Source organism: Solanum tuberosum, unplaced genomic scaffold (assembly GCF_000226075.1).
Source record: "Solanum tuberosum cultivar DM 1-3 516 R44 unplaced genomic scaffold, SolTub_3.0 scf00203, whole genome shotgun sequence".
Lineage (NCBI taxonomy): Eukaryota > Viridiplantae > Streptophyta > Magnoliopsida > Solanales > Solanaceae > Solanum > Solanum tuberosum.
The window spans coordinates 36,116-43,917 of NW_006239129.1; positions in this window are offsets into that span (position 1 = coordinate 36,116).

Below are 7,802 nucleotides of genomic sequence, written 5' to 3' on the forward strand. Positions count from 1 at the left end.
ATGTCTTATATGTCGGTTAAGGCTATTTCCCACAAATAAGCAAAGTTTATGATGAACCATGGTTACTTCAAGGAAGTATCGTAAGTATAATTTTAAGATGTTGTTCACTTGCATTGATCATGGTTTTATGACCTATGGTTTCTAACTCTCAAAATACATGTTTTAGCTTGATCATTGTATTCTTATTAAAATGTCCCTTTTTAGCATGATTTAAATGTTTTATGCATAGCTATCATACTTGGTACATTGTTTTGTACTAACGCATACTCTTGCCTACATTTCCCCAAATGTAGGGTCCGACTATCAAGGTTCTCAGTTTCATGGATAGAAGTTGATTGTGAGATTTCTGAGCTTTGGTGAGTCCTCGTGCTTGGAGGATGGATTCTTATTGTTTTTAGTTTCTGTTTTACTTTCAGTTTTGGACATGATGCATGGGCTAGGCCCAATTTTATTCTCTTGTATTAGATGGGTATTGAGACAAATGTTTTAGGCATCCACTTTACTTTTATAAAACTTTTGGACTTGAAATGTGGTCTTTATCTCTTTTGTTCTATTTCTTATGTAATGATTGCTAAGTGGCTCGGGGTCCTATACTTCATGTTACGTCTTAAGTGTACCCCTGGGTCGTGACAAACTTGGTAATTAGAGAACAAGGTTTAGAATAGTCCTAGGATGTCACATAAGCCACGTCGAGTAGAGTCTTGTTCATGAGTGTGAAGCGCGCCATACTTATGAATGAGAGGCTACACGATGATTAGGAAACTTCACTTCTTTCATTACTCTAAAGTCGTGCGATAGAGTTTAACTCTATAAGGTCTCTCTTCTAATCCTTATTCGATGCTCTACAGGATATGGCTACTCGTAGAGCTTATGCTAGAAGGAATGTGAGGGAGAATGTAAAACAAGAAGCTCTTCCTCAAGCTCCGGTCGACCCTTTGGCCGAGTAAGTGACTAATGTTGAGTTTAAAACTGCTTTTCAAGTGTTGGCCCAAGCCAATAGGGAGGATGTGGTTCCCATAAACCTAAATGTAGGTACATCGGCATCTAGAGTGAGGGACTTCACTAGAATAAATCCACCGGAGTTTCGTGGTGCTAAGGTTGAGGAAGATCCTCAAGAGTTCATTGATGAGGTTTACAAGGTGTTGATGATCATGGGAGTGATGTCGGTGGAAAAGGCGGAGTTGGATGCTTATCAACATAAGGTTATTGCTCAAATATGGTACAACCAATGAAAAGAGGGGAGGCCGGAAGATGTGGGTCCTCTTGATTGGGAAAAGTTCAAAGTTGCTTTCCTTGATAGGTTCTTTCCCCTTGAAATGAGGGAGGCAAAGGTGCTTGAATGCATCAACCTTCGTCAAAGAAATATGAGTGTGAAGGAATATGCTTTGAAGTTCACACAACTATCTTGATATGCTCCCACCATGATTGCTGATCCTAGGGAAAAAATGAGTAAGTTCGTTTCGGGTGTGTCCGGAATAGTGGTTAAAGAGTGTCGTACCACCATGCTTGTTAATGACATGGACATTTCTCGTCTCATGGTTCATGCTCAGCAGATCGAAGAGGAAAAACTTAAGGAAAGGTCTAGGGAGACAAAGAGGGCTAAAACTAGTGATGGTAATTTCTCTCATACAAGGTCCGATGGACATGGTCGTTCTAGATTTCGATAAAGGTTTATCGGTGAAGGTTCCTCCAATGTTCCTCCTAAGTTCAACAAAGATATGGTGTCTAACCTAAAGCCTCAAGGAGGGAATGGTAGTGGATCTTCATTGTGTATGTCTACTTGTGCTAGTTGTATATGGAAGCACAAGGGTAAGTGCTTAGCCGGCACGGATGGTTGCTACGGTTGTGGTAAAAGTGGTCATAAGATGAGGGATTGCCCAACGCTTACAGCTAAAGAAAGAGAGAGTAAGCAAGCTCCTCCTAGTGGTTCAGGTTCCAATGCTCCCAAGCAAAACCAATTCTATGCACTTCAGACTCGTGGTGAACAAAAATGTTCTCCTGATGTGGTTACCGGTATGTTGAAAGTCTTTCAACTTGATGTTTATGCTTTACTTGATCTCGGTGATACCTTGTCTTTTGTGACGCCATATGTGGCTATGAGGTTTGAAGTTCTTCCGAATGTGTTGCTAGATCCTTTTTTTGTCTCTACCCCTGTTGGTGATTCTGTTGTGGCTAAGAGGGTCTATAGAAAATGTCATGTCTCCTTGTCCCATAGAGTTACTCTTGTTGATTTGGTAGAGATTGATATGCTAGATTTATATATTAGCCTTGGTATGGATTGGTTGCATTCATGTTATGCTTCTATTGATTGTAGAACTCGTGTAGTTAAGTTTCAGTTCCCGAATGAGCAGTATGGGGGAAAATATATAACTAAGGGTTAGTTTGTTTCTTGTCTTAAAGCTAGAAGGATGATTTCTAAGGGTTGGATTTACCATCTAGTTAGGGTGAGGGATGTGGATTCTGAAACCCCTACTCTTGAGTCAGTCCCCGTTGTTAATGAGTTTCCGGAAGTGTTCCAGATGATCTACCCGGTATTCCTCTCGAAAGGGAAACAAAATTTGGTATTTACCTTCTCCCAGATACGCAATACGCAACTTATTTCTATTTCTCCTTAGCGTATGGCTCCAGCAGAACTAAAGGAGTTGAAGAAACAATTAAAAGATTTGTTGGATAAGGGTTTCATCCGACCGAGTATCTCTCCATGGGGTGCTCCAGTTTTGTTTGCTAGAAATAAAGATGGTTCCCTTTGTATGTGTTTGACTATAGCTATTTGAACAAGGTGACCATTACGAATAAGTACCATCTTCGAAGGATAGATGATTTGTTTGACCAACTTCAAGGAGCAAGTTACTTCTCCAAGATTCACCTTCGGTCGGGTTATCACCAATTAAGGGTGAAAGAATATGACATTTTGAAGACGACTTTTCAAACTCGGTATGGATATTAAGAGTTTTTGGTAATGTCGTTTGGTTTAACTAATGCTCCGACGGCTTTTATGGACTTGATGAATAGGGTGTTTAGACAATACCTTGACATATTTGTGATTCTGTTCCTTGATGATATATTTATTTATTCGAGAAGTGAGGATGATCACATCAACCATTTGAGGATTGTATTGTAAATTCTCAAGGACCAACAACTCTTTGCAAAGTTTAGAAAATGTGAGTTTTGGCTAAGGTCCGTAGCTTTTCTTGGTCACATTGTTTCTAGTAAGGGTATTACAGGTAGATCCGAAGAAAATGGATGCAGTCAAAAGTTAACCTAGACCTCTATCTCCCTCGGATATTAGAAATTTCTTGGGTTTAGTCGGTTACTATAGAAGGTTTGTTGAGGGGTTTTCTTCAATTGCCTCTCCATTGACACAAAAGAAAGCTAAATTCATATGGTCCAAAGCATGTGAGAAGAATTTCCAAGAGTTGAAGTATAGACTTACTTCCGCTCCGGTGTTGACTTTACCGGAAGAGACTGATGGTTTTGTGGTTTACTGTGATGCCTCGAGAATTGGGCTAGGATGTGTGCTTATGCAAAATGGGAAAGTCATCACCTATGCTTTAAGGCAACTTAAGATTCATGAGAAGAATTATCCTACCCATGACCTCAAACTAGCGGCGGTTCTTTTTTCCTTAAAGATTTGGAGGCATTATCTGTATGGTGTTCATGTTGATGTTTTTACCGATCACAAGAGTTTACAATATGTTTTTAATTAGAAGGATCTAAATCCTCGCTAAAGAAGGTGGCTTGAATTATTGCAAGATTATGATATAAGTGTTCTCTATCACCCTGGTAAGGCGAATGTGGTGGCAGATGCTATTAGCTTGTTATCTATGGGAAGTGTTGCTCATATTGAGGAAGATAAAAAGGAGCTGGTACGAGATGTTCATCGATAGGCCCGGTTGGGTATTCAGTTAGTAAACTCTACCAAGGGTGGTGTTATAGTTCAGAATCATCTTTTGTGGCGGATGTGAAAGCCATGCAAGGTCTTGATCAAACTTTGGTTGAATTGAAAGAAGCGATGCTTAAAAAGTCCGTAGAGGCTTTCTACCAAGGTGGAGATGGTGTACTTAGATATCAAGGTCGTTTGTGTGTTCCTAATGTTGATGACTTTAGGGAACAAATCTTGTTAGAAGCCCATAGTTCTCGGTATTCCATTCACTCGGGAGCCATTAAGATGTACTGTGATTTGCCGGAGGTCTATTGGTGGAATGGGATGAAAAATGATATTGCAGGATTTGTGGCTAAGTGTCCTAATTGTCAACAAGTGAAAGTTGAGCATCAGAAACCGGGAGGTTTGTCCCAAGATATTTATTAGCATTCCTATTTGGAAGTGGGAATATTTGAATATGGACTTCATTGTTGGGTTGCCTCGCACTCGGCGACAGCATGACTCGATTTGGGTCGTAGTAGATCGAATGAAGAAATCGGCCCATTTTATTCCTGTCAAGGTTTCTTATACGACGGAGGACTATGCTATATTATACTTGAGAGAAATGGTAACATTGCATGGAGTGTCTTTATCTATTATTTCCGATCGTGGTACCCAATTCACTTTTCAGTTTTGGAAATCTTTCCAAAATGGTCTTGGTACTCGTGTAAAGCTTAGTACGGCCTTTCACCCCCAAACCGATGGGCAAGCAGAGTGCACTATCCAAACCTTGGAAGATATGTTGAGATATTGTGTGATTAATTTCAAAGGTAATTGGGATGACCATTTTACGTTGATTCAATTTTCATATAACAATAGTTATCACTCGAGTATTAGTATGGCTCCGTTTGAAGCTCTTTATGGTAGGAGGTGTAGATCTCCAATAGAATGGTTTGAGGTGGGTGAAGTTGCCCTAATAGTTCCCGAGTTGGTACATGAGGCTATGGAGAAAGTTCAACTTATTAGAGAAAGGTTGAAAATGGCTCAAAGTCGACAAAAGTCATATGTCGATGTTAGAAAAAGAGATCTTGAGTTTGATATTCATGATTGGGTTTACTTTAAAATTTCACCCATGAAGGGTGTAATGAGGTTCGGTAAGTAAGGGAAGCTTAGTCCTCGTTAGGTAGGCCCATATCAGATTTTGAGCCGTGTTGGTAGGGTTGCTTATGAACTAGAATTGCCTTATGAGTTGGCATCGGTGCATCCGGTTTTCCATGTCTCCATGTTGAAGAAATGTATTGGAGATCCGACATATATAGTTCCCTTAGAAGTTTTGGGAGTTAAGGAGAATCTTTCCTATGAGAAAGTTGTGGTTGAGATTTTAGACTGGCAAGTGAAGAAATTGAGAAACAATGAGGTTGCTTCTGTGAAAGTATTGTGGAGAAATCAGTTAGTTGAGGGTGCTACATGGGAGGCCGAGGCCGATATGATGTCTCGATATCCTCATCTCTTTCCTTTTACTCTTACTCTAGCTTGAGGTAATGAGTTCCTCATGGTTTTCTCTTTTGGTGTTATGTGTTTTAGATATTCCCATGATTTCCTAATTTATGCATTTTCATGAAGAAGCTTAGGTTTTGAGAAAATGAGTCAACTTGATTGATTTCTACATGTTTATGTGCATTTGAGTAGAAGTTTCATATAGACTTCATGATATGATGTTTTGAACATGCTTTAGATTGGAGTTGATGTTTCCTCCCCGAATAAGTGCATTGCATACATGATAGGTTGTTAGATTTAGTTTCCACCCCTCCTATGATGTTTTGAATCTCATTCGAGGATGAATGATTCCAAGGGGTAGATACTGTAACACCTCAAATTCCAAAAAGGGTAAAATAGTGATGAGTCCACGATTATGGACTCATTTAGGGATTTATTTGGATAGATTTTGTGTCCTCAAATGCTTGTTTTGTGCTGATAACTGGTGTAAAACCCTTGATTTCCAGGTATTTGGATTGAGGAACAAAGCATGAACACTAATTAGCAAAAAGGAACAAAGTGAGCTGAAAGAATGAATAAACGAAGGCCTGGTGATCGCCGAGTCCCTTTGGCGACTCGCCTAATGGACATTACCTCGCCTAAAGTTCAAGTGTGCAAGATCTAAAGGAGAAAATCAAGTTGGCGAGAGAGAGGAGCAGTCGTTGGATCGCCGAATGGTTCTGTGATGCAGTGTTGGATCGCCCAAAGTTACAGAACTTGAGGATGCTGAAGGCCAAAGGAAAAAGGCGATGGAACTGACCAAAGGGCGGATCGCCGACCTATTCGGCGAGCTCGACTTACTGCGCCGAATGGTCCTTCGCAGCATATTTTTGGCGACTATAAATAAATTTTCAAACATTATGTTTAGTATCAAATTTTATTCTGAACATTCATGAGAGTAAATTTTGAGTTTTGAACTCTGAGTTTTTTAGACAACATTTCCTTAGCTTTGAAGAATTGAAGTTTTCCATTTTTGAGAAATTGGAAGTGGGTCTTTGAGATTCTTCAACTTGGACCTTTTTAAGACGAAATTGAAGTTTTATGATGTTTAGCTAAAACCCCAATTCTTGGGGTGTGATTATGTGATTATGGATTGATTTAGCTTGTGGGTATTGCTAATTGTTAGTTTAAATGTTGTTTAGAAGTGATTTCATTTAGTAATTGTGGTTTAATTTAAAGGGTTGTAGTTGCAAATGCAATTCTACTTTCGTGTTTTTGGTTTTCTCGAGAGAGAGAGGTTTTAAAACCAAGATTACTGAATTGATGGTATATGGGTATTGGGTTGTCATGGGTTCAGCTCGAGAGAGTGAATCCTAAACCCTTTTCCACACATTCAGCTCGAGAGAGTGAATGGACTAGCGAAGGTTGTTCTTATTTGCTTGCTTATTGGTGTTCGAGAGAAACCAAACCAATTTGATTCAGGGTAAATTGTGTGAGAGAAATTTTATCCCCACTAAAGTCTAGCTTAGTCACTGATTTACAGCTATTTACTAACAGTTGTTGTCACTCATTTGTCTACCTTAGTCTATAATCCAATCACATCCCAAGAACCCATCTCATTATTGTTAAATTCATGCTATTTGTTGTTGTTATAGCTGATAGTTAAAACCAAAACCCCCTTATTTGACATTCGTGTCACCCCTAATTTGAATTATGTTTTTACTCGTAATTGTCTATTCATGTGGCTAATTAGAACATATACATACTTTACTTTTGAATCTTAGACATCTACCACTCCCTGTGGGATTCGACCCCAACTCATTTAGTTGGGTTATTATATTGACTAACAATCGTAGACGCTTAGAACTAGATTAAGTGTCGTTGATAACGTTAATCAAAATGGCACCGCTGCCGGGGATTGTTGTCCATACCCTCATCTTGTGATTGTTGATGTAACGACCCTTAAAATAAAGTAGGATAAAGTAGAGCCTCACATGGGTTTTATGCATTAATAACCTGTTAAAATAATGAAGAATAGCCTTTTAAGTCAATTTTAAAGAGTTTGGAAGTCAAACGTCAAGGGACGACCAAGACGTTCGGAAACTTGTCTTTTACGTGTTAGTGTGTTCTAGTATGTTGTTCATGTTTTTATGTGTTGTTTGGAGTCTAAAATCAGTGGAGGTGACCCTAGTGTCTTAATAAATGTTTTTAAGGTCAAAACGTTTGGATATGACACCCCGGGGGCTACTCTAAGGGTCCCCGATGAGGACCCCAACCTTGGCCAAGCAAGCTGCCAAGGCAGCTTGAAGTTGTGCTTGGAGGGAGCATGTCCGCGTTGCGGACTAGCTCCACTAAGGGCCAAATGTTTGGTCCGCGTTGCGGACATGTCGCGGACTCAACTGTCTCGGATTTAATTTATGAAAACCTTGTGGGAACACCTCCGCGTCGTGAACTTGTTTCCCGA